The sequence below is a fragment of the Bos indicus genome, chromosome 21 (genome assembly GCF_029378745.1).
Source record: "Bos indicus isolate NIAB-ARS_2022 breed Sahiwal x Tharparkar chromosome 21, NIAB-ARS_B.indTharparkar_mat_pri_1.0, whole genome shotgun sequence".
NCBI classification, from domain to species: domain Eukaryota; kingdom Metazoa; phylum Chordata; class Mammalia; order Artiodactyla; family Bovidae; genus Bos; species Bos indicus.
In genome coordinates this window covers 58,074,152-58,102,062 of record NC_091780.1, presented here as the reverse complement: position 1 = coordinate 58,102,062, position 27,911 = coordinate 58,074,152, and the positions used below count along the sequence as shown (strand labels likewise).

The following is a 27,911-nucleotide window of genomic DNA, read 5'->3' as shown; positions in this document are numbered from 1 at the left end:
CTAGATCAGGATGCCAGCCGCCGAATGGAAACAAAAATTGGTAGAATCGGTCGTCCGGTAACGTTGTTATTATAGTTCCATTCTGACAGATTTAAACGATTTGCCACAGTTCCCCAGAATAAGCAGGATACAAGCAACCAACTCCGAGGAGAGAGCGGGAATAATGCGCGCGCACTCGACTCAGACCGCTCCCGGGTCCCGTGAGCGCGCCTCCCGGGCCAGCCCCGGCGCGCGCGCTGCCGGTGGTCCACGTGACCCCGGGCGCGGCGACGGCGAGGACGGGCGGGGGCTCGGGCCGGCTCCGCAGCGCCGCGCAAGCGCGCCAGGTCCGCGCTGAGCCGAGCCCCTCCTGCCCGCTCCAGGCGTCAAAATGGCGGCGAGGGGAACCTGGAGAAGCCTCGGAGCCTGAGCTACTGACAGGAGCGGAGAGGGGGGCGGCGGCGGCGACGGCAGGAGGAGGATGGCCCGGGGCGCTGGCGCCGGTGCGGACGGCGGTGCTGGTGGTGGCGGCGGCGGGGGCGACGGCCGCGGTCCCAGCGGCGGCAGCAGCAGCGGCAGGAGGAGCCTCCGGGGTGAGTGTCCCCCTCGATGTCTCCGAGGCTGTGAGGCGAGGCTGTGCCCGGCGCGGCGCGGCGCGGCGCTGGGCGTCCCGGCGGGGAAGGGTCTGTGCGTGAGCGGCGGGGGCTCAGTGCTGGGGCCGGGCCGCCGCGCGGCGCCGCGGGGCGGAGGGAGGCAGTGGTCCGTCTGGGGCTAAGGCGGCGGCGGCAGACTGACCGGTCCTGGTGCGCTCCGAGGGGCGGGCTGCGCTGTGCGCCGCCGTTCCGGGGGGCTGGAGCCGCGAGGTGTGGCGCTCCCGAGCTGGGATAGCGGCCGGGCCGGCTCCCGACTCAGGGCTCCGAGGGGCGGGACCCGCCGCTCCCTGGACGCCGGGAAACCGCTCCCGAGACTCGGGCGCGCGTTTACCCGGGCTGCCGGGCTGGACCGCCTGGGGGTGGGCGTGAGAGCGGCCGGCCGGCTTCGGGGGTCGGGGAGAGCAGGCCTGGGGACCGCTGCTCCCGTGGAGAAGTTGGATTGTCCGGGTAAGTTACTGTTTCGGGATCGAACTGGAATTGGCTCTTTGGTAGGTTGGGAGAGGGACGAGACAATACAGAGTGTTTGATAAAGAAGTCTGTGTTTGGAGTACTTGAAAGGCTAAAAGCGTGCATTCAGCATCTCGTCATTTGCACAGATGTTTATTTACTAGCCTTGCCCCGAAGATGAGAACTTTCTCTCTCAGTTTTCGAGGGGGAAGCTCTGAGCAGTGTTGCTCCTCTTTTGAAATACAATAGCACCTCTTCATATACCAGCACAGATAATAAGTACTCTGGATTAGGCCTAATTTGCAGAAGCAGCCTTGGTTTTTACCAGAAATCTGTTCCCTCTGCTAAAATATCTTACCGTGATAAAGAAGTAGACATTTTTACAATCTTTTGTCTCTCAATGGCATCCATTTCTTTTAGATTGCTGAAATCTATTACTTTCTTCCTGGAGATGTGGAAGAAAGATTTGAAACTGCAAGAATCATACGCGTTAATGGCAGCTGTGACGAAACTTGTCCTAGAATTTTGAAGTCAGAAAAACCTTGAGCGATCTGGTGTGACTTGTTTTAGAGCCGGGAAACTAGGCTCAGGGAGATGAGCTACTCGCTGTGGGTCCTGCAGCTGGCCAGGGATTGGACCAAAACGGGGATCTAGGCCTCTCTCCGCCCCATTTAGAGAGCACTTTTCACTCACTGCTGAACCCCCTGTTCTTCATTGATTGCATTCTTCACCACCATCCTCCCTGGGTCTTTGTGCAATAGAGTTGAAAGGAGAAGTCAGAGAGTGCGCCTCACGCTGATTCTTGACAGTTGCTGTCAGTTACCACAAGTAACTGATGAAGATTTTTTTCCTGACCTGAATTTAATAAAAACCAACTGACATTTCATTTAGAGTTTTCATAGGCCTGTGACTGTATTTCTGTCCACTTATAGCATTGCTCGTGTTTGCATGCATTCAGTAAAACCATAGGTTCATATTCTGTCCCGCAAAACCTAACTACTATATCGTTTGATTCAGCAATACCAGGTTTTAAACAGGTTCTTTGTATCAGACTCTCATTTTAGGCTTTAAAATACCTGTGTTATACCACGTGGTTTCCACATAATCGCAGCAATTTCTGTGTTGTGTGTCACAGATTAACCTTCAGAGACAGTCATGTCACATGATTCTGATTTCGTATTCTAGTCATTGAAACACACACACCAAAGTTGTGCCTTTTGTTCAGTTACACAGGTGATTATTGAAGATCTGTTCTGTATTTTGCAATATTAGGTGCTGCAGAAGAAAGAAACAAGTGTAATATATAGACTTTGCCCTCAGAAAAGATGAGATGTACCCCTCTGAGCCTAGAAAAACAATCTAGTTAAAGTTCTCTCAGTACAAAGAATGCTGTACGTTTCCTGGTTAAAGGGAGATGAGTGAGGGCTCAGGAGTCTAAATAACTTCCTGGAACACTTGAGACTTGAGCTGGCTTCTGTGAGGGTTTAGATTTACAGAGAGATTGGAGCAGTTACTTTGTGGGGGAAAAGCAAGAGTATAAGGTGGAGATTAGTTTTAAGGGAGGGGAAAAGAGGAAAACTTGGATGAGCTGACCACTGAAGTTCCTTGGGAAGACATTAGACTATTGAAAGGGTATCTGTTTGTAGAAGGGTTTGAGTGCCAGATTGAGGAGATTTGGATTTTTATCCTCTTGTGCAAGATATGGGGAGTCTTTTAAACTTTGGAGGCCAAACATTAGTTTGATAAAACTGCCAAGATGCACCTGTCAGTGATCCATTGATTGAGTTAGAATAAGGTTGAGTGGGATGAACCAGGGAAAATAGTAGCTGTTGCAGTACTTGGGTAGGAAGAGATTGGATCCTAACACTAAGATAGAGTCCCTAGAAAAGATGCACAGCAAGTATAATTTTGTTGTTGTTTTTATCATGGTAAGATACACATAACATAAAGGTTGCCATCTTTACCAGTTTTAATTGTACATTAAGTACATCCACTTTGTATCGCAACCACTACCACCACCCATTTCCAGAACTCTGTTCATCTTTCTCAACTGAAACTCTGTTCCCAGTAAACACTTAACTCCCACTTCCTTTTATGCCCAGCCCATGACAACCACTTTTCTGCTTTCCTTCTCTATGAATTTGAGTACTGTATGTATTTAATATAAGTAGACTCATACAATATTTGTCCTGGCTTATTTCACTTAGTTAGCATAATGTTCATCCAAGTTGTAGCATTTGTTAGAATTTCCTTCCTATTTAAGGCTGAATAATATTCCATTGTATGTAATCTGTTAGTTGATACTTTGTATGCTTCCACTTTTTGGCTCTTGGACTAATGTTACCATGTACATAGATGTGCAGGTATCCCAGTCCTTGCTTTCATTTCATTTGGGTATGCTGCTAAGTCGCTTCAGTCATGTCCGACTCTGTGCGACCCCATAGACGGCAGCTCACCAGGCTCCCCCGTCCCTGGGATTCTCCAGGCAAGAATACTGGAGTAGGGTGCCATTTCCTTCTCCATCATTTGGGTATATATCCAGAAAATTTTACATTCCCACCAGCATGGGTCAGAATTCAGTTTCTTCACATCTTCATCAATACTTGTTCATTTCGTTATTTTGATAACATCCATCCTAATTGGTATGAAGTGATATCTTATTGTGGTTTTCACTTGCATTTCTCTATGATATTTGCATCTCTTGTGCTTATCAGCCTTTTGAACTGGAGAAATAATCTATTTAAGTTCTTTGCCTATTTTTTAAATTAAGTTGTTTTTCTGTTGAGTTGTAGGAGCTGTTTGTATTTTCTGGATGCCAATCCCTTATCAGATATATGATTTTCAAATATTTTTGCCATTCCATACATTACCTTTTCACTCTGTGGTGTGTATTTTGATGCACAAAAGTTTTTAATTTTAATGAAGTCCAACTGATCTAGTTTTTTCTTTTATTTTGTTTATACTTTTGGTGTTAAATCTGTGAAATTACTGCCAAATCCAGTGACATGAAGCTTTCCCCTTTTAAAACCCTTCTAAGAGTTTTGCCCTCAAAAAAACTCTTATAGTTAGCTCTTTACATGTGAATATCCAGTTTTTCCAATACCATTTGCTGAAAAGACTGTCTTTTTTCCATTGAATAGTCTTGGCATCTTTGTCAAAAATTACTTGATCATACATTCAGGGATTTATTTTTGAAATCTTCTATTCCATTTTTCTGTATGTCTGTCTTTATGCTGGTACCAAACTCTTTTGATTACTCTAGCTTTATAGTAATTTTGAAATCAGAAGTATGAGGCCACCAACATTATTCTTTTTTGAAATTGTTTTGGCTATTTAGGGTCCCTTAAGACTGTTCCATATAAACTTTAGGATAGATTTTTCTATATCTGCAAAAAATATGTCATTGGGATTTTTTTGATAGGGATTGGATTGAGTCTTTGGAGTGGTGTTGACATCTTTTCCAGTCTTCCAATCTATGAACAACAGATGTCTTTCATTTATTTGTATTTAATTTCTTCCCACAACATTTCGTAGTTTTCAGTATAAAAGTCATCTCTTTGGTTAGGTTTACTCCTAAATACTCTTTTTGGTGCTTGTAAATGTGATTTCTTTTTTGGATTGTTCATTGTTACAGAACACAACTCATTTTTATGTGTTGATTTTGTATCCTTCAACCTTTCTGAATTCATTTATCCTAAATAGGTTGTGTGTGTGTGTGTGTGATCTTTAGAATTTTTTATATATAAGATAATGTTATCATCAAACAATAATAATTTTACTTCTTTCCAATTTGAATACCTTTTCTTTCTTTTTCTTGCCTAATTGCTCTGGCTAGGAGTTCCAGTATTATATTGAATAGAAATGATGAAAATGAATATCCTTGTCTTGTTCCTCATCTTAGCGAGAAAGCTTTATATAATTTCCTTATATTCCTGGTTTGTTGAGTGTGTTCACAGGTATGTTTTAAGAAAAGAAAATTCAGTTTCAGGTGCTGAGTTTCTGCCTGGTGAAAGTTTTGTGGTCATAAGCCATCCATTTTACCTGTCTGAGGCCTGATTTCCTCATCTGTAATAAGAAAGAAGTACAGACACAGGCAGTGTTTACACAGCAACTTTGCCGCCTTATTTTTTATTCCATTCTTTCCCTCCCTGTTACCACTTCCTTACGAGTCTGAGTCTGGACTGTTTATCGAATGGCCTACCAGCTGAATCGCTGCTGTTTGTTCTCCCACTTTCCCTCTCCTTCTCTGCAGTTCTCTATATTGCTACCACACTTTACCAAAAAAAAAAAACCCAGTTGAAGGATGTTTCTTTTCCACCTAAAAAACTTGTGTTGAGTTCCCATTGTCTACTGGATAAAGTCCAAACTCACAGAAGTTTCATAAACTGTGTCCAACCATAGATTTCCCATCACTCCAGCCATGCTAAACTGTTTCTCTTGTTCCCTGTTCTGTTTTTAGTGTGTTTATCCCAGTGTTTGGAGTTCTTTTTCATTGCCATCCAGGAGACTCTTAGAAGATGACTCATCACCCATTTCAGCGGTAGATTTTGATTACACCAAGCCAATCAGCCTGAGGCATTCCCCCGTAAATTATTGTTTGTCCAAGTTAAACTGGACAAGGAAAGAGAGATTCTATTTTGGGGGAAGAAGGTTTTTTTCCCCTGTTGTATGTGAACAAGAGAACAGTGTTAGTGGCCACTGGCAGCTGTTTTGTGACCACAGGGAGTGATGAAGCAAGCCCTGAGGATGGCAGAACTGAGAGGTAGAAAGAATGTAGGTCCATGATAATACAATTTTAGACTCCTGTTGTGCTGGGCCTGGGGCTTTCCCTATGGTGGGATTTCTATTCATGAATAAATCCCTATTGTGTAAGCCAGTTTGGGGTTATTTGCAATTAAAAGTCTACCGATTCTTAGAGCCATCTTTATTCTTCAAGACCCAGTTCAAAAGTTGCTTTTACCGGTAATCATATACTCACTCCCTTAGTACTTTGGACCTTTCTTCCAGTTCTTATTGTACTACATTATCACCAGTTGCTTGTACGTTTGACTCCTCCACTAACTCTCTGTACTTGGAACAGAAGCCTACAGAATGTGGCATCATAGTGTCTGGTAAATTGTAGAGAGTGAGTTGTTGGGATGAAATAATAGCATGAGAAAGTGCTTTGTAAACAATCTTTTAGTAAATTTGAGATATATTATTGTATTTAAAACTAAAGTGAGATGGAAAAATCAATTAGGCCAGGCATGCAAGGTGTTCTTTGCTTGCCCTTGTTTTCTAAAAATAGTGACAAAGATTAAAAGTTTGACAATCTCCTCTGGCTACAATTCCTTAAATTTTATGAAAATCTTACTAAAGCAGAAATCATGGAATGAGCAATAATGAATTGTGTTGTTAGTGTGTAATTTCCTTTCTTCTTTAGGGGGAGACTTAATGCCAAAACAACTTCAAGTATAGTGTATTTTTTCCTCTGAATTCTGAAATTGTGCTGTGAGCTAAGTCTCTCCGGTCGTGTCCAACTCTTTGCGATCCCATGGATTGTAGCCTGCCAGGCTCCTCTGTCCATGGGATTCTCCAGGCAAAAATACTAGAGTGTGTTGCCTTGCCCTTTTCCAGGGGATCTTCCCAACCCAGAGATCGAACCCAAGTCTCCTGCATTGTAGGCAGATTCTTTACCTCTGAGCCACCAGGGAAGCCCATTCTGAAATTATACTTACTTTCTGTTTTATCTAGAGTTTACTTCAGAGAAAAATTCTATAATATTCTTCTTAAGACTTAATTATTCTTGTCTTCAGACTTTTCCCAAAATATTTCTTGCTTGCTTGAGACAAGACATGAGAATTTTCTGGTTAGCAAAAAAGCTTTGTGGCAGAACTAGGTGAGTTTGTAGTGAATGTTAGTAATAGCTTATGACAGATAAATCTCATTATAGCCTTGATTACAGAGTCATAGTTCTGTCACATGCTTCAACAGTAAAGTCTGAGAAAGGAGGAAGGATGGGGAAGTAGAGTTAAAATTCCCAACTTGGTATACTTCTCCATCTGTTGGCTTCAGTCAGACAAAAGTCTGACATGGTGATTTGTAGTTATTTTTGAAACAAGGTAAAGGAGAATACAGTATACATGAGAAATTGTAGTGTCGTGTGTTGGGGTAGGCAGGTTTGTGAGCAGCCTTCACGTTTTGATGTCTAGTTGTTTGTTTCCTCTGTACCTTAGTTTCTGCATCTGTAAAATGAATAGTATCACCTTCCTTAGAGTTATTCTTTGATTAATTAAAAGAGTCTATGTGAAAACACAACATAGTGTTCTGAACAGAGATGTTCAGGCATCTCTCTTTTTCTCTATCAACTTTTCCACATTAAGTGAATGTCTTTAATGCTCTTTGGATTTCAACTTTTGAGAATTGAAGCCAAGAACTCTCTTCTTTATGTGTGCATTCTTTCTATCCTGTGGGCTTATTAACTCTTGAATGAGACCAAGTTTAAGCAAAAGTGTGTGTGTATGTTTAGCAAAACTCTAAAATAAGGTTCAAACTCCCTTTCATAGGTCAAGTGGCTTTTTGTTATCCAGCCTCTGCCGCCTCTCTGGGCTCGTATCTTTACTACTGCCAAACCCCTTCCCTTTCGCACTCTGCGTATAGAATTGCTTTAAGTTCCTTAGTGAACCGAGTTTCGTTCTTTCCTTGGGCCTTCACATAGTCAGTTTCCTTTGCTGTTTAGAGCTTTATTTTGGTATCCCCCCACCTCCCCCCATTACCTTCACCAAGAAAAAAGTTCACACTTATAGTCTTAGATCTTATCTCAGATGTTACTTTCTCAACAAGCCCATAAGGTGAATACTTCATCATTAGACACAGAGAAGATAAACAGTTTACCCAAGATCACAAACTTTTTAAATGGATCTGGATCCAAACCTAGATAGTTCAGCCCTAGAGTTCATCTTCACTAATTTGTGCTTCCTCTACATTGTAATTACCTATTTACCAGCTTGTGTGTGTATGTGCTAAGTTGCTTCAGTGATGTCTGACTCTGTGTGACCCCATGGACTGTAGCCTGCCAGGCTTCTCTGTCCATGGGTTTCTCCAGGCAAGAAGACTGGAGTGGGTTGCCATTTCCTTCTCCAGGGGATCTTCCCCACCCAGGGGTCAAACTGGCATCTCTTACATCATCTCCTGCTTTGGCAGGCAGGTTCTTTACCACTGGCGCCACCTGGGGTCGTTTACCAGCTTGTCCTTATATAATTTAAAAAAAATATTTGACTGCACCCAGTCTTAGTTGTAGCGTGCGGTATCTAGTTCCCTGACCAGCGATCAAATTGGCCCCCCATATTGGGAGTGTGGGGTCTTCGCCACTGGGCCACCAGGGAAGTCCTATCCCTAAATAATTTTGAAGCAGAAATTACGTCTATCTTTTTCATTGTTATATCCTTGTAAGCCTATTATTAGCACATAGTTCATGCTTGGGAAACATATAAATGAATGAAAATTCTCTTGAGAGCAGAATTTTTTTATTAAATTTCTCTTAGTACTTTTCACATAATGCATGTCAGTAAATAGTCTTTTCATGCTTATGATACAAAGTGAAAAGTATATGATCAAGTTCATTGTGTCTTTGAAATATTTTGCACTTTGTACCAAAGGTAGTTCAAGCTCCATTTTTATAGTCACTGTTAACTCCTCCTGCCCTTTTATAGCAGTGTTACTTGGCTTCTTAAACTGGTGCTTTCTTTTGTAGGCCTCCATGTCACATGGTATTCCAATGAACTATTAAAATTTAGATTATTTGTAACTCCTTTCTAAATGGTACCTAAGAGATTTTATAAATTATAAATTTTATAACTAGTACATGGACTCTAATCATTTATATCTATTAACCTTTTAATGGGTGTGATTGCTGTACATATTTGGAACTTAGAAAAAAATAGAAGTACCCACATTTTAAACCTTGGTGGTATCCCAAAAGATAAATGGTTTATCTGTTCACAGGGTAAATAATGATTTAAGGCATACACATTGTCATTCGTGTATATGGGGAAAATTGGAATGTTGTATTTCATTATGCTTTTTCAAATAAGTAATATCTTGAAGCTATCCAGCTTCGTGCTGTAATCAGGGTCACTAGGATAGAGAACCAGAAAAGTTCTTTCTCCCTGAATGTTCTCACTTTACCAAAGACTTTGCCTCTTTGGTTAGTCATTCTCTCTTTTGTATCCACTGTGCTTTAGTACAAGGTTTCTCAGCTTTGGCACCGCTGACGTGTTGGATCAGATCATTCTTTATTGTGGGGCACGGTCGTGTGCATTGCAGAATGTTTAGCAGCATCCTCAGCCTCTACCCACTAGGCTGCAGCAGTGCCCTTTCTCATCCCTAGCTGTGACAGCCAAAAGTGTCTCCTCAGCCTCTACCCCCTAGGCTGCAGCAGTGCCCTTTCTCATCCCTAGCTGTGACAACCAAAAGTGTCTCCAAGCATGCTAGACGTCTCTGGGGGAGCAGAGTCACCCAGTTGAAAACTGATGCTTTACTGCATCTTCCCTCCTCATTTGTTATGATTCCCCCTCTTTTTCATACACACACCTTTCCATACTTTCACATCCTCTCTACCACTGCCTCACTTCTTGGCACCTTTTTACAGTCTTTCTTTGAAAAGAGTTATAAAACATCTGCTCACTCCAAGTTTTTGCTTCCGCTTCAGTTTCGTCTCTTCAGTTGTATGAAACGACATTTTTCTGGTTTTCCTTTACATCTCTGGCAGCTCCATTTTGGTCTCCTTTATCAGCCCTACTCACTTGGACAATGACGTAATTTTTGCTTCTTTCTTACTTTTTCTGATCTGGTCTACTCGTGCCTTTCTTGCTTCATTTCTTTGTATGTTGTCTCTCGTATACCCATTAATTCTTAAGCTGTTCTTTCTATTGAAACACCCTTACCTGTTCTTCTTTCCATTTAAATTCTAACAGTCTTCAAGAACCAAAGTAGATGTCATCTTCCCATGAAAGCTATTTCTAATCACCCTCCTCTAACTTCATGCCATGATCCTGTTCTTTCTCTCGTATTCCGCTTACAGCTTTGTGTTATTCACGTCCTGGAATATGTCCTGCACTCGACAGCAGGCTCGTTTTTGTTTCTCTGACGGTACCTGGCTAAGTGCCCTGCACATAGTCGGTGCTCAGACAATTGTTAAAGCAACGCTGAGGAGGTAGCAGTAGAGTGGAAAGGATTTAGTAAAAACGGTAATGACCTGAAAGGTTGCCAAAAGTAGGAGAAAAAGAAGAAAAATGAAGAAAATTTAAAACTGATCATAGAATACTTTACATTCTCTCCTTTCGTGGTTTCTGTGATACGGGCCTGATTTTATTCTCCATTCTAAGCACCTGATTTATTAAGGACCCATTATGAGCCAGGCTGTCTTCAAGGTAATTGGAATACAAAGTTATTTGAAAAGGACACAGTGCCAGTACTGTAGGAACTTAATCTCTTTGAGGATGTAGAAATCGTAGCAATTATTTGCCCCTACAGAGTGGTAAGTACTGAAACTGAAGTGTATCCAAAACTTTCTGGTCACACAGAGGAAGGGGGCGACTTCTCATTTCAAAGTAAACCTCACTCATAGACCACTTCTTAACACGCAGCCTATTCTGGTCACTGCCCAGCTGATTAGGGTTTTCCATGGTTTCCTTAACTGTGTTCTTTCCCAGCTCCCCAATCATAGGCATTTCCTGTGCCTCAGAACTTAGCCTTCCGTTCATTCTTTTATATCCTTTTCTTCAGGAAATGGATATATTGATAGCTTCAAGACTTCAGCTGACAACTTCCAAATCCATACCAGCTACAACAGAACATTTTCTGTTGTGAAATAATAGACAAGTATATAAACAATTTTAACTTACCTTTTTACTAAGTTATTTTGAATCTGACACTGCCATAGTCATGAAATAGAACAGTGTAAGCATGAGCAAGCTTCCCTGGTGGCACACCTGGTAAAGAATCCACCTGCAATGTAGGAGACCTGGGTTCTATCCCTGGGTTGGGAAGAGCCCCTGGAAAAGGGAATGGCTACCCACTCCAAGTATACTTGGGCTTCCCCTGTGGCTCAGCTGGTAAAGAATCCATCTTCAGTGCAGGAGACCTGGGTTGGAAAGATCCCCTGGAGGAGCGCATGGCAACCCTCTCCAGTATTCTTGCCTGGAGAATCTTCATGGACAGGAGCCTGGCGGGCTACAGTCCATGTGTTCGCAAAGAGACACGACTGAGCACCTAAGCACAGCACAAACATGAGCAAAGCCTCACTCAGTGCCTTGTCTCAATCACAATCACTTTAAAGTTAGCTGTCATTCTGCTTTTTATGGTAATTGCTTCTATTAAAAAAAAAAAAAAAGATTCTCTATACCTGAATACCAACTATATATTTTTTCCAAAACAGTATAGTTTCATTTTGAAAGACTGGAAAACAGTGGTGGAGGGAGCCATCTCTCTGTATTCCATTTTGTTCTTGCATTGAAATCTGTAAGAACATCCCTGGGTTCACTAGGAGGACTGAGTATATAGTGATACTCATGGATATCATTTATTGCAGCACAGGATACAAAACAAAATCAGCAAAGAAAAAGGGCCCATGAGGCGAAGTCCAAAGGGAAGCAGGCACAAGTTTCCAGGAGCTCTCTTTTGCTGGAGTCACAGAGGTCACACTTAGTACTTCCAGAATCGACTTGTGACAGCACAAGTGACATATTGTCTACTAGGGGAGCTCATTAGAGTCTCAGTGGAGTGCCTAGGGTTTTTATTGACGGCTGGTCAAGTAGGCATCCACTATCTAACATGTATCAAAATTCTAGGCTCCCAGAAGGAAAGCAGATATTGAGCATAAACCATACTGTTGGCACAAACAGTTTACGTATACAGAGCTGTCCTTATCTGTTAAGGAATGGTAGAAACACAGAAAGTCCAAGGTCTTGAAGACCAGCCAGGGCCAGCCTTTCAAGCAGTTTTTAAGCCTGTTGTGCTTTTTTCTGCCTGATACTTTTTAATTCAAAATTTAAATAAATGAAAACTCAGTTTTCGTATTGTATCATTTTCTCTTAAAATGTATCTGCACTAGCAGAGTGCAAGCCTTTACTTCATACTCCCCTGCTGTCATATGATTGAACGTATGTTCTATGGAACACTGTACATGGCCTGTTACCGGTTTTTCTTAGAAAGGTTTTCATGATTGATTAAGGTTCAGGAAGACTGAATTAAGCAATTAAACAGACAACTTTCACAGGTCTCTTGGCCTTTTGGAGTGATGTGTGTGGCCTGGCCTCCTCCTACCTGTCTTCCCTCATCTTACAGTATCTTGCTTCCGCACTTCCCCTGCATCAGCTACCTTGGCCTTCTTGCTCTTCCTGGAATTTGCTAAACTGTTGACTCTGCCTTAACTATCCAGTATCACATCACTACTACCTCTGTCAATAAATAATGTCAAGTGTTATTTGTGTTTCTATATTATTTATATTTATGTGTTTAAGATCTCTCTTCTGTATGCTATGTGTGTTCTTTTTATGTCTTATGGGCTTATTCATGTCAATAAATCAACTTATTCTCTCTCATAGCAGCCATGCCTTTCATGGCATTTATCCCAGGGTATAATTTTATTTTTGTAATTATTTCCAAACTTGGAAAACTCAGCAGTGGCCACAGGACTGGAAAAGGTCAGTTTTCATTCCAGCCCCAAAGAAGGGCAATGCCAAAGAATATTCAAACTACCACACAGTTGCACTCATTTCACATGCTAGCAGGGCTTGCCTCGTGGCTAGGCTGGTAAAGAATCTGCCTGCAATGCAGGAGACCTGGTTTCGATCCCTGGGTTAGGAAGATCCCCTGGAGAAGGGAAAAGCTACCCACTCCAGTATCCCTGCCTAGAGAATTCCATGGACTACAGTCCATGGGGTTGCAAAGAGTCGGACACAACTGAGTGACATTCACTCATGCTAGCAAGGTAATGCTCAAAATTCTTCAAGCTGGGCTTTGGCAGTATGTGAACCAAGAACATCCAGATGTACAGACTGCATTTAGAAAAGGCAGAAGAACCAGAGATCAAATTGCCAACATTTGTTGGATCATAGGGAAAGCAAGGGAATTCCAGAAAAACACCTACTTCGGTTTCATTGACTTTGCTAAAGCCTTTGACTATGTGGAACACAACAAACTGTGGAAAGTTCTTAAAGAGGTGGGAATGCCAGATGACCTTATTTATCTCCTGAGAAACTGTATGCCGGTCAAGAAGCAACAGTTACAGCCTTACATGGAACAGGCTAGTTCAAAACTGGGAAAGGAGTATGACAAGGCTGTATATTGTCACTCTGCTTATTTAATTTACATGCAGAGTACATTATGCAAGGTGCCCAGCTGGATGAAGCACAAGCTGGAGTCAGGATTGCTGGGAGAAATATCAACAACCATTTAGAAAGATGGTAACAATGACCCTATATGCGAGACAGCAAAAGAGACACAGGTGTAAAGAGCAGTTTTTTGGACTCTGTGGGAGAAGGCGAGGATGGGATGATTTGAGAGGATAGCATTGAAACGTATATATTATCATATGTGAAGCGGATCGCCGGTCCAGGTCCAGATTCAACGCATGAGACAGGGTGCTCAGGGCTTGTGCACTGGGATGACCCTGGGGGGTGGGATGGGGAGGGAGGTGGGAGGGGGTTTCTGGATAGGGAACACATGTGCACCCGTGGCTGATTCATGTTGATGTTTGGCAAAAACCACTACAATATTGTAAAGCAATTAGCCTCCAATTTAAATAAATTAATTTTTTAAAGTAGAAAAAAAAATCAACAACCTCAGATATACAGATGATATCACCCTAATGGCAGAAAAAAAGAGCCTCTTGATGACACTGAAAGAGGAAAGTGAAAAAACTGGCTTAAAACTCTGCATTCAAAAATCTAAGATCATGTCATCCAGTCCCATCACTTCATGGCAAATAGAAGGGGAAAAAGTGGCAACAGTGACAGATTTTATTTTCTTGGGCTCAAAAATCACGGCCAATAGTGACTACAGCCATGAAATTAAAAGATGTTTGCTCCTTGGAAGGAAAGTTATGCCAAACCTAGACAGCATATTAAAAAGCAGAGACATCGTTTTGCTAAAAAAGGTCTGTATAGCCAAAGGTACGGTTTTTCCAGTAGTCATGTACAGAAGTGAGAGTTGGACCATAAAGAAGGCTGAGTGCTGAAGAATAGACGCTTTCAGATTGCGCTGGAGAAGACTCTTGAGAGTCCCTTGGACTGCAAGGAGATCAAACCAGTCAATCCTAAAGAAAGTCAGCCCTGAATGTTCATTGGAAGGACTGATGCTGAAGCTTCAGTACTTTGGCTGCCTGGTGCAAAGAGTCAACTCATTTGAAAAGACCCTGATGCTGGGAAAGATTGAGGGTAGGAGGAGAAGGGGGGCGACAGAGAATGAGAGGGGTGGATGGCATCACCAACTCAGTGAACATGAGTTTGAGCAAACTGTGGGAGATAGTGAAGGAACAGGGAAGCCTAGCATGCTACAGTCCGTGGGGTGGCAAAGAGTTGGACATCGCTTATGGACTAAACAGCAACAACAGATTGTTTAAATGTCCATTTTTATCACTTGATTGTAAGCAATATGAGAACCAAGATATTTTGTTCATAACTATAACCATCAATACTTAACATAGGGCACATAGTTGGCACTTTTAAGTGTAAAATACTTTACATAGTTAGGATTTGCGGCCAGGAGTTCGTACTTATTGTATATGTTTGATTGAACCTCTGTTAGATTAATTCATTGTTGGTGTGCTGGAATTAATTCATTGTTGGTTAGACTGGAAGCAGAGACCAAGATTGATTTGTGACAATCCAAGGAAGATACTAAACTGTGAGTTAGTCTGAGTGGTTTGCAGTGGGATTGGTGAACCACCTTGTTACAGTGGAGAAAGATGAGGGAAGATGCGACGCTGGGTGTCCAGATGTCTTTAGCAAACAGCATATGAGTAGATAGGACTAATTAGGTTTCTTCTCCCCAAAAGCATCCTCCTGTTAATCTGAATAGCCTCTAATTAAAATAAATAAGTTACATTAAAAATGAAATAGCTATATAACTCATAGGATCAATACAGATGTAAAACTCTGACAATAAAAAATAAAATAAAATACTGAAAAAAATATCCATTTTGTTTCCAGGCAACACCAATTAATTTTATTATCTTCATATTAGGAATTAATTTCTTAAAATTAGCACACTGAATTACTTAATAATAGCTGTGCTGTAAAACTCTTTATCTAATGTCAGCTTTCTGCTGTGTTTGAGGAGTGTTTACCTACATAATCTAATTTGGAGAAGACAACAAAAATTAAGAGAACTTTTTTGTATGTGATGTAAAAACATTTACAGCAGGGAATGTGAAACCCAGATGTTACAAAAAGAAAAGTTTGAAAAAAGTGACTGTATAAAAAATTTAAACACTTATGATAAAAGCCATCATAGTTTTAAAAGGCTAATATAAATATTCTGCCTTGATATTTTAATATTAAAAAGTGTCACAAATTAATAAAAAGAACAGCTACATAGAATAATACCCAAAGATTATAAAGAGACTAATAAATACACTGAAATTCAGTTTCTCATATAATTTTTAATATGAAGATTAAAATAATGAGATCATTTTTCCCCCATCAGATTGACAAACATTAATAATGACCAGAGTTTTGATGTTCTAACACAGAGTTGGTAGGAATGTAAATTTGCAACTTTCTGACCAATCTCCACATCAGAAATATATATACCCTTTTATCCAGTATGCTATTTCCTGATACTTATTCTAATGGCATAAGTTACAGTGGTTAAAGATAGAGGTAAAAGGATTACAGGACTGTTTATAATATTGAAAAGTTAGAAATGATTCTCAATATGTTTTGGTAAAATAAATTATGGCATATGTACACAATATTTGCTGCTGCTAAGTCGCTTCAGTTGTGTCCAACTCTGTGCGACCCAATAAAAGGCAGCCCACCTGGCTCCACCATCCCTGGGATTCTCCGGGCAAGAACACTGGAGTGGGTTGCCATTTCCTTCTCCAACGCATGAAAGTGAAAAGTGAAAGTGAAGTCGCTCAGTCGTGTCTGACTCTAGCAACCCCATGGACTGCAGCCTTCCAGGCTTCTCCATCCATGGGATTTTCCAGGCAAGAGTACTGGAGTGGGGTGCCATTGCCTTCTCCGACACAATATTTTCAGTTCAATTCAGTTCAGTCGCTCAGTCGTGTCCAACTCTTTGCGACCCCATGAATCGCAGCACGCCAGGCCTCCCTGTCCATCACCAACTCCCGGAGTTCACTCAGACTCACATCCATCGAGTCAGTGATGCCATTCAGCCATCTCATCCTCTGTCATTCCCTTTTCCTCCTGCCCCCAATCCCTCCCAGCATCAGAGTCTTTTCCAGTGAGTCAACTCTTCGCATGAGGTGGCCAAAGTACTGGAGTTTCAGCTTCAACATCATTCCCTCCAAAGAAATCCCAGGGCTGATCTCCTTCAGAATGGACTGGTTGGCTCTCCTTGCAGTCCAAGGGACTCTCAAGAGTCTTCTCCAACACCACAGTTCAAAAGCATCAATTCTTCGGCGCTCAGGCTTCTTCACAGTCCAGCTCTCACATCCATACATGACCACAGGAAAAAACCATAGCCTTGACTAGCCGGACCTTTGTTGGCAGAGTAATGTCTCTGCTTTTGAACATGCTATCTAGGTTGGTCATAACTTTTCTTCCAAGGAGTAAGCGTCTTTTAATTTCATGGCTGCAGTCACCATCTGCAGTGATTTTGGAGCCCCAAAAAATAAAGTCTGACACTGTTTCCACTGTTTCCCCATCTATTTCCCATAAAATGATGGGACCGGATGCCATGATCTTAGTTTACAATATTTAGGGGGTTTTAAAAGATAAAGTAAAATTTATATTGGTCTGTGTTTCTCTATCCCTGATATATTATGAAATGAAAATAACTTTTTATAGAACTCTTTGTAAAATATCCCTACCTAAAACTATTTAAAGTTGATTTATGTAAAAAATGCTAGAAAGTCAAAATAGCTATCAGCTGTCTTTGTGAGGCAGATTTTAGGAAATTGCCGTTTGTTACACTCTCCTGTTTTTCTTTTTTTTCCAATTTAAACAACAAATGTGTAATTCTCATACGTGAATGGGGAAACATAAGTTTTGGAGTGGGTAGGCCTGAGAAGATTTAGCATGTATTTTATTTGTATATTATGATCTATAACCTTTAAAATGCAGGGTCAAAAGTATAAATCTCAACTTTTCAAACTCTAGTAATAGAAGGCAAAAACCCTTTTGGGGAGGGAAAGAAATAGACAACTAAAAATCAGATGCTAAAAATTACTGTTACCATATTTTCAATAAAGAAAATAAAATTATATTTTAACCTTGTAAAATAACAAAACTAAGAGGGGAGTGGGTATACACTGTTTGATGGCAGTGCCTATGTGCTGTCACCAAATAGCATGATTAGTTTTATATTCAAATTAGATTGTTGTTTAGTTGCTCAGTCATGAGTGACTCTTTGCAGCTCCGTGGGCTACAGCACGCCAGGATTCCCTGTCCTTCACCATCTCCCGCAGCTTGCTCAAACTCATGTCCAGTGAGTTGGTGATGCTATCCAACCATCTCGTCCTCTGCGTCCTCTTCTCCTGCCTTCAATCTTTCCCAGCATCAGGATCTTTTCAAATGAGTCAGATCTTCGCATCAGGTGGCCAAAGTATTGGGGCTTCAGCATCAGTCCTTCCAGTGAATACTCAGGACCGATTTCCTTTAGGATTGACTGGTTTGATCTCCTTGCAGTCCAAGGGACTTTGAAGAGTCTTCTCCAACTCCACAATTCAAAAACATCAATTCTTCGGCACTCAGCTTTCTTTATAGTCCAACTTTCACATCCATTCATGACTACTGGAAAAACCATGGCTTTGACTAGACGGACCTTTGTTGGCAGAATAATGTCTCTGCTTTTTAATATGCTGTCCAGGTTGGTCAGCAGGAAGGACTGTAAGTCAGAATGATTAGCCAAAGACAACCTGGAATTAATCCCATCACCATAAAACCCCAAGACTGGGAGGCACATGGCAGAGCAGTTCTCCTTGATTCTCTTACGCTACTGCTCTCTGCCTGGGTGCCCCTTCCCAATAAAATCTCTTGCTCAACACATGTGTCTCCTCGGACAGTTCATTTCCGAGCCCACTTTCTTGCCCTGGAAGGGATCCCCCTTTCTGCAACAGTTAAACATAAGCATTGAATAACTGTTTAGGGATTTAAAATTCAGCAAAACTAATTGTTCTTTATGCAAAGGAAATGTGTGGGTTTAGAGATAAATAATTAGGTTAATAATATGGAAGTCCTGTAGCTAATGGTCAAATTTGGAAACAGCCCCCTAAAATATTGTGCTTAAATTCAGAATAATTCACATGCTTGATGTCTAGGAGTAAAATATTTGTAACATGGTTCACTTCAACTTTTTGTTTTTTATTGACTATTTTCACTAAATGTTTGCCATTTTCTATTCTTGGCTAACCTACTTAAATATTGATATTAATTTTACATTTTAATGCACATCTGAATGCATAATTTCAAAGATTAAATGTACATTTAATTTTCATAAATGAGAAAATTGCTACATTTAACATTATTTCTAATAACTTAGTATCTCATTGAATCATTCTCTCACTGGTTTTGGTTTTCTTAACCTATTTAGAATGATGATCAGTAGTTTCCCTTGTGATTACTCCTACGGTCATGATTCCTTGAAGATTATCTTTTTAAAATCATTTGAAAAACTACAGCTTAACATATTTCAGACAATGCTGAATATGCATTAAAAAGCAGACATTTTATTTAAGAAATTATTTATAACGAGAAATATCAAGAATACCAAGAATATATAGTATGAATCTGCACTATAGTGAGAGTTCTAAGGACCAGACTCACCTCGTTTATCAGCATTTTCCCCCTCATTTTCTAGTTTTAAAAATTCTAATTGTTATCCTTAAAAGAATGTTGCATAGACTGGTGGAATGGGATGTACTTTTAAAAATATCCTTTTTAAGAATTCATTTTTAATAGGAAAAAAAGAGTAGCAGCAGGAGACTAACAAGCTGTTTTAAATTATAATAGGTTGTATTATAAAAAGGCCACATGGGCTTAGTAAGATGCTCCTAAGCCATACTCGAACAAATAATCTCTATTTGCAGTAACACAATTTAATTTTATAATAAAATGCAGTTTAACAGATATCTTTATTTAAAGTGAGTAAAAATGTTTTCTGACTTGTCTTTTTGTTGGTGGTACTGTTTTTAGACATGATCTTAAGCTACTAACCACAGGTCCACAATGTCTTATTTATAATTTGAAATTCTAAAAGTACTGAAAGCCTTTTTTTTTTAGGGAGACTCATTTAATGGCAAACACTGATAATATGACCTGAATACATTTGACAACAAAACCTAACCTGAAGTAACGTAGCTTAGTCTAAATATTTAATGTGAAAGTGAAGTAGCTCAGTCGTGTCCGACTCTTTGCGACCTCATGGGCAGTAGCCTGCACCAGGCTCCTCCGTCCATGGGATTTTGTAGGCAAGAGTACTGGAGTGGGTTGCCATTTCCTTCTCCAGGGAATCTTCCCGACCCAGGGATCGAACCCAGGTCTCCTGCATTGTAGACAGACGCTTTACCATCTGAGCCACCAGGGAGTATTTTATTGCAAAATAGGGGATGATAATTTTGCAAAATACGGGATAATATGACAAACTTCTCTGGGGTGTTTCCATAGTATACAGTAAATATTTCATATACCATATTATTTTCTTTTAAAAGAGGGAGAAAGAGAAGGAAAGGAGTCTGAATTTTAGAATATATTTAGCTCCAAAGGTTTCTACCTGATAAAGGATTATGGACTTGTGTTCTGAATAACACTCTTAAACTAGTATTTTGAATTGGTGGTGAACATTAAAATTTTATTGGTAAAGTAAAATTGAGAGACAGTATGTAGTACTTTATTGTTAAATTCTATAGATAGAGCTTAATTATCAAATATGTGGAAAGACTATATGAAAAGTAGAAAAGTTCACTGATTACTTTGTAGATACCAACTGTAAATAAATGTGTTACTTAAAATTAGATACTGGAGGATTGAGATAGGAGGAAGAAGATACTAGCAATTTCAGTATTGCTTATAGTAGGGAGCCAGTGGATAGTAGCCAAAAAAGAGGGAATTTAGGGTATTATGTAAAAATATTATTAAAGTTACCTGTGGGATAGGGAGAGACTAGGTTAAAGTAGACAGGGAGAGCAACTAGTCTTTGAGGATGTCTTTTTTTATGGTTTTGACTTTAGATTCATCTAAACATTTTGCAGACATATATAACAACATTAATTAAAAATATAGTGCCTAAAAGTCAAAAGTGAAATAAAAGTGTACTTCCAGTTAGTGATGTAATCACCCAAAGCAGACTGTTGCAAGTGACTTACGTACATCGTAATGTATAGGTATCTTGAGTTGGGTAATTCTGAGGGTAAAAAAGAATTGCCCCTCAGAAAGATTTTTGTTTATCATATTGCTGGTGATAGTGTTAACATTTTAAGTCTTGGCTATTGTGTGTATATTGTGAGATAAAAGAACAGTTACGAAGGGAGCTTTGAAAATAGGGTTTTGGCATGCGAGAAAGGAGAAACAGATGTACAACTAATAAAATTTAAGTGAAAACTCTCTAAACCTGAGTTTGGATTAGAATCATCAGTATATACTCATGTATGTATGTGTATGTATATACACGTGTATATGACATTTCCTAGCTCTGTGTACTAAAAAGGCAGTCAGCACCACTTAGCACCCAGATTGTGGTTTCTAAATAACCATTTCCCACTGAAAGGAAAGGAATTAGGGCTCCTTTAAATAGATGGCTGATTACAGGTCTAAGATAAGAAAAAGATAAGATATGCCTAGAATAAGGTATAACCCTAGAAAGCAAAGAAGCTCTCTGAGACAACTAACTATGGTTACAAAGTCTTGGGAGCTAATTTGAATAAGCTTCCACTGTCCAATCTGAGTGTCAGTAGGGATAACTACAAATAATTGAAATCTACCAAATATGTCTAAATCTGTGAACACATAATTGTTTTTAACTTGCTGATCATCTTTAGAGAAATGCTGGGATGTTAATTGTTTTGAAAATCAGTTGTTCAGTTGCTAAGTCATGCCTGACACTTTGCCGCCCCGTGGACTGCAGCACTCCTAGGCTCCCCTCTCCTTCACTGTCTCCCGGAGTTTGCTCAGATTCATGTCCGTTGAGTTGGTGATGCTATCTAACCACCTTGCTGCCCCCTTTTTCTTTTGCCTTCAGTCTTCCCCAGCATCAAGATCTTTTCCAATGAGTTGACGCTTCGCGTCAGGTGGCCGAAGTATGCTTCAACGATGGTCCTTCCAACGAGTATTCAGGGTTGATTTCCTTGGGATTGACTGGTTTGATCTTCTTACAGTTCAAGGGACTCTGAAGAGTCTTCTCCAGCACATTTCAAAAGCATCAATTCTTTGGCATCAACCTTCTTTATGATCCGACTCTCACATCTGTACATGACTACTGGAAAAACTATAACTTTGACTATGCAGACCTTTGTTGGAAAAGTGATATCTTTGCTTTTTAATATGCTGTTTAGGTTTGTCGTAGCTTTCCTTGAAAGAAGCAAGAGTCTTTTTATTTCATGGCTGCAGTCACTGTAGTGATTTTGAAGCCAAAGAAAATTAATAAATAAAGGTAAAGAATCATTTATTCTGACTTTTCTGTGCAAACAACTGAATTGTCGATGGATGAGTTTCTCTTACAAAAGTGTTTAGCCAATGAATAAAGAAGGAGTGATAGAATATTACCATGTTGCAACCCCTAATGAATTAATAACTCTAGTTGGTGATTACTGAGAATGAGAACTAGACATTTGATACCTATGTTGGAAATAAACATCACCACCTGTGAAGCAATCTTGACAAACTTTAAAAGTACCAAAATGACCCTAAATATGATTAATTCGTTGCTCGTAAGTCGCTTCAGTCGTGTGCGACCCCACAGACGGCAGCCTAGCAGGCTCCCCCGTCCCTGGGATTCTCCAGGCAAGAACACTGGAGTGGGTTGCCATTTCCTTCTCCAGTGCATGAAAGTGAAAAGTGAAAGTGAAGTCACTCAGTCGTGTCCGACTCTTCGAGACCCCATGGACTGAAGCCCACCAGGCTCCTCCATCCATAGGATTTTCCAGGCAAGAGTACTGGAGTAGGGTGCCATCGCCTTCTCCGTGATTAAGTTATTAGATCTGTCAATTACTATAATTACACGGATCAGAAAAACATGTTAAGGTACACCATAGTGATACATTTGGCAAATTCAGACTATGGGAAACAACCAAATAACCTGATTTCTTCAATAATAAAAATAAAACTGCAAGGGGGAAAGGGCTGTGGAGGGACCTTTTAAAGGAAATTTAAGAGACATAGTCATTCAGTCACAATGCATGGGCCTTATTTGGATCCTGATTCAAACAAACTTAAGAAAAAATAAACCAGTGATGGAAATGTCAGCACTGTCCTGGGAAGTTCGTACTGAGGAATTATTGTTCATGATTTTAGATGTGATCATAGTACTACAAGCTCTCTTGTATCCTTTCTTCTAGAGATTCATAAGGAAGTATTTATAGATGAAATAATATGCTGTCTGGAATTTGCTTCTAAATAATCCAGAGAGATTAGGTAGAAAGAGGGTTGGGATATAGTGATACAAGACTGCTACAAATTGGTAATTGTTGAGCTTTGTCTTCCTAGTCTCTCTACTTTTGTTGTTTTTCTTTCCTTTATTACAGAAACTGCAAAAGTAACTGCTGCGCAGGAGGAAAAAACAAGTGATAAGAAGTGAAAATAGAAAACCATAGTTGTAATTGTCTTTGGTGTTTGCATGCTAAGGGGTTTGATATTCATGGAGTGTAATCCACAATCAGGAAACTTTTTTATTGTTCACCAACAATGCAAAGCACTAGAGATTAATTTAAGATCTGTCCTTTAACCATAGTTGGGTGATAAAGTAGGAAATTTAACAGTTTAAGAACCTTAACAAAATCAACAGTGCAGTTAGATGTAAAGAAGCATAAGGAAGACATGGCTGTTCCCATCAGAAAGGTTGATACAGGACCGAGGACTTTTGAGATGCTTCCTTGTTGAGGGGAAAAACACTAGATTAGGGATCAGAATGACTGGTATCTAGTTTTGGCTTTGCCATTTTACTATATGGATAAAATTTTGGGGCCAACCCAGTATTTTACTTTAGATAAGTCGCTTTGTGTTTCTACCTTAACTGCCTCATTCAGAGATGAGAGGATGAAACCTGTCCTCTCGACATTGAAGACTTGATATGAGAATAAAATGACTTCATGTGTGGGAAAGTGTTTTGTGAACTATTTATCCCTGTTAGAAGATACTTCTGCTACAGTCATTAGAGAATGTAAAAAGGGGGAACTTATGTCATTGCTTTCCTGTCTTAGTGGGTCTTTTTTCCAGTTACTTTTCAAAAGTTATGATTAAAGATACAGGTAACAGAGCATTTACCGTTTTAACCAGTTGTGAGTGTACATTCACACTGTTGTGCAGCCGCCACCATCCATCTCCAGACCTTTTCATTTTCACCAGTGGCTCTCCAGCCCCTGGCAACCCCCATTATTCTTTCTGTCTCTGTGACTTTAACTACTTTACATACCTCATATAAGTAGCATCACATAATATTAGTCCTTCTGTTGTTCTAAGACTCTTTGTTATCTTTTGCAAACATTGACAGGACGTTTATAAATGATACCTTCCATCAAAAGTAGATGAATTATATTGAGATAATGCTGTATTGTATGTTCAAGTGTTAAGCCTCTGCTGCTGCTGCTAAGTCACTTCAGTCGTGTCCGACTCTGTGCGACCCCATAGACGGCAGCCCACCAGGCTCCCCCGTCCCTGGGATTCTCCAGGCAAGAATACTGGAGTGGGTTGCCATTTCCTTCTCCAGATTAATGTGCTAGATAACCACAAATCAAACAAATATATATGATAATAAGCATAAATACTTAAATCCAGTTTACATCAACCCAAACAGAAACGAGACACTTTCTGCCCCTACAGTAACTTCCATGTTAGGTGGGGAAGTACTGAGGTGAGAGCAGTACTGAGGCAGAATTAAGTGCTAAATACAGGTAGAAGTGATACGGTTACCTGTTTTTCCAGAGCAGCCTTTCCTACTTCTTTAGTAGACGATGTGAGTGTTTCATTCAAGCACTGTAAACTTGCTAATTCAAGCCGCTAGAGCAGTGAAAATATCATAGTCATCCCTCAGTATCCGGGGGGGTGGATTACAGGATGCTCACACATACAGAAATCCGTGGATGCTCAAGTCCCGTACATAAAATAGCATAGGACTTGCATATAACATGTACGTATCCCCCATATACTTGAGACCATCTCTGGATTACTTATAATAACTAATACAGTATAAATGCCATGTAAATAGTTGAGAACATGTGTACAATTCAAGTTTTGCTTTTTGGAACTTTCTGGAATTTTTTTTTCTTAACAGTTTCTATCTACAGTTGGGTCAATCTGCAGATGCAGAACCTGTGGATACAGAAGGTCAACTGTATTAGGAAACTCTTGTTTATAGATTTCTCCTTTAATGTATTCTCTGTTTGCATTATGTCTTCCCTGGTATGTCTTTCTGGGACCTCAAGCCCATTATCCTTATTACTCCCAAGTCACCCACAAATCGCTTGTCCTGTGTTTCTTCTTGGTTCACAGCATTGCCAACCACATTGCAAAGTAGACTTTATCATCTTCCCACTTCTTCCTTTCCACCACCTCCCTCACCAATTAGGGACGCGTTTACTATGTGTTCTGTGATAAAGGCTTCATCTGGGTTGTCTTAGTGTTTTGTTATAGATGCCCTAAACAAATGCAAAATAGTGTTTTTAAGATGCAGACTTGTATTACATAAACAGGACCTAGAATATGTGTTCTGGTCTAATTTGTTTGGACTGTAATATTCTCGTCTAGCATTTCAGCTACAAGTAGCACAGGATAAGCAGTGGGGTTGAGGAAAGAAAGGGGAAAATAGTTTATCATTTATCCAAGAAAGGCCTCATAAAATCCTTAGGAAGGGAAGAGTTTTGTCTGACTTTCTACTTCTCACTTTACCTACGAGGTGGTGTTGTCTCTGTAAGAGGGGTCTTTCATAATGGAGGTGTCTTAAAACTTGTTCATCCTCAGACCTACAGTTTGAGAAGTTCCTACTTCTTTACTAGGACTTATGTCTGCAAGATTGTTTCTAACTATGAACTTCAGGAGACTTTTAGGAGAAATACCTCTTCATTTGACATCCTAACAAAGAGTCTGTGAGTATCAGAGGTATTATGGGCAGAAGCCTATCAGAATGGCATGAGTGATCATTATTAAGGCGAGGGCAACATTGTATATACCTTACTCTTGGCTGAAAATATAAACTAATGGGTTTTCCCTCATATCTGTTCAGACTCTTCTACTCTGGGTGATGGGAGGAAAAATAGAATTTTAGTACAAAATTAACTCCAGCCCCTAAACCATTATTATCCTCCTATTTATAAGAACTTGAATAATTCCTAGGACCATTCACATGCTGATTCTCCTGATAATCAGAAGTTACAGTTAAGCACTTGATGTCCTCATGGAGACTGCCCTGGATGAGGGGGCCTTTGAGGGTTGCGTTCCTGTTTCTGGTTTGTTCTTATTCTTTTCTTCTCCGAGTGTAGCCATAGTGTCAGGCTCACTGTCAGCTTCACCAGGACGTTTTCTTTCTTCTCCAGATTTTCCAGGGGAGCCCCGAGAAACTCATCAACAAGAAATATGCCCTTGTATTTTGCTTTTTAACATTCACTGAGTTGGTGTCAGAAAATCTAAACTGTCTTTGAGTGAAGTTTATGAGAAATTCCATGTTTTTTCTTCAAATTCAGTTGCTTTGAACATGTTCTCTGATTTCAGCTATAGTTCTCTACTGATCCTCTGTAGGTTCCTATCTAGACTCAGACTTGTCATTGCCTTCTCCGTATCATCCAGAGCTGCTTCTCTGTACAGCACTAAGTGCTAGTTGCTCAGTCATGTCCTACTCTTGCGACCCCATGGACTGGAGCCGCCAGGCTCCTCTGTCCATGGGATTCTCCAGACGAGAATACTGGCGTGGGTTGCCATTTCCTTCTCCAGGGGATCTTCCGAATCCAGGAATCAAACCCAGATCGCCTGCCTTGCAGGCAGATTCTTTACCATCTGAGCCACCAGGGAAGCCCACTAAACCAGCAGTGAAAACGGTTGTCCCCAGTTAGAAAAGTGATTTCACTCATTCACTCAAATACTGTGTGCCTGGCTCAAAACTAGTCTTCCTACTGTGAACACAAAAGTTCCAAACAGCACCATTTACCATAAAAGTTGATTGAGCAAGTTCTTGGAGGGCTTCATAATCATTTCCAAACTCTGTTTATATGCCCTTATTGCTACCTGCTAGAGAAAATTTATCCTGCTGCTTCTAGAGCTGCCTTAGTTAGGGGGAGTACAGTTTATTGCTAAGAAGAAGACAACAGAAGCTTTGGTGTTGGGGATAGCTGAGCCAAGCTGCTCTGGTCCAGCTTGCCCTGTTGGGTCTCACTTAACCTCTGCTAGAGACCCAGACAAGGGTCTAAACCCCCTTCCACTTTGATCTTATCTATTTAAAGATGCCTTCAAAAGGCAACAGAGAAGGCAATGGCACCCCACTCCAGTACTCTAGCCTGGAAAATCCCACAGACGGAGGAGCCTGGTAGGCTGCAGTCCATGGGGTCGCACAGGGTCGGACACAACTGAGTGACTTCACTTTCACTTTGCACTTTCATGCATTGGAGAAGGAGGTGGCAACCCACTCCAGTGTTCTTGCCTGGAGAATCCCAGGGACAGGGGAGCCTGGTGGGCTGCCATCTGTGGGGTTGCACAGAGTCGGACACGACTGAAGCGACTTAGCAGCAGCAAAAGGCAAAGGTCTTGCTGACTGCTTCTGACGTACTGTTCAGAGTCTTTTTGCTTTGTTGTTCTTATGTGTCCGAGGATAGAACTGAAGGTTCTATCTAAGAGGTATTTGGAGAACCAAGTGGGTTTAATACATATAAATGCTCTAAACAGAGTTTGGTATATAAATGATAGCTGTTATTTTGGGTAAAACAAGCTTGGGAATGAGAATGGACATAGGAAATCGTATTCTTTTAACTTTTAGGTTTTGTTTTTTTCTTTTTAAACTTTTTTTCTAGCTGCTCTACAAATGTGAGATTTGACTATAGAAGCTATCATTCATCCAGCTTTGCCTCCTTAGGCCTGGGTGGTACCCTTTTTCACTCTCACGTATCCTGATTTGAATGATGTAGTCCTCTTAGATCTGACAGAAGTGAAATATTACTATAGTTTTGCATTTCTTCTTAATTATGAATTGTTTTTCACAGTCACATGTGTCCCACGTTCCTGTTCTTCTATAATTATACCTAATAATCAGACTAAGTGGAAAACATGTTTAAAATTCAAAATTCAGTTGCCCTTTTTTTTTCATTGAAACAATAACATTTAATATAGAAATAACTCCCTTCCCCATCCTCATTTTACAAATCAATAAGTCTTACACTTCAGTGAATTTTAGGAACCCTGTTTTGACTTATTTTATACATCTGGCCCATACATCTTAACTTTGGTTTATAAAAACTGAGATTCATAGACGTTA

At 40.4% G+C, this 27,911-nt stretch overlaps 1 protein-coding gene across 1 annotated transcript in view; it reads left to right on the top strand.

Moving 5' to 3' along the window:
- The first annotated feature begins 320 nt into the window (after nt 1–320).
- BTBD7 (BTB domain containing 7) overlaps nt 321–27,911 on the top strand; it is an 89,010-nt gene continuing 61,419 nt past the window's right edge. Inside the window, exon 1 of the mRNA XM_070775585.1 lies at nt 321–572. The gene's annotated coding sequence lies outside the window, so the exon portion shown is untranslated. The remainder of the gene's footprint in view (nt 573–27,911) is intronic.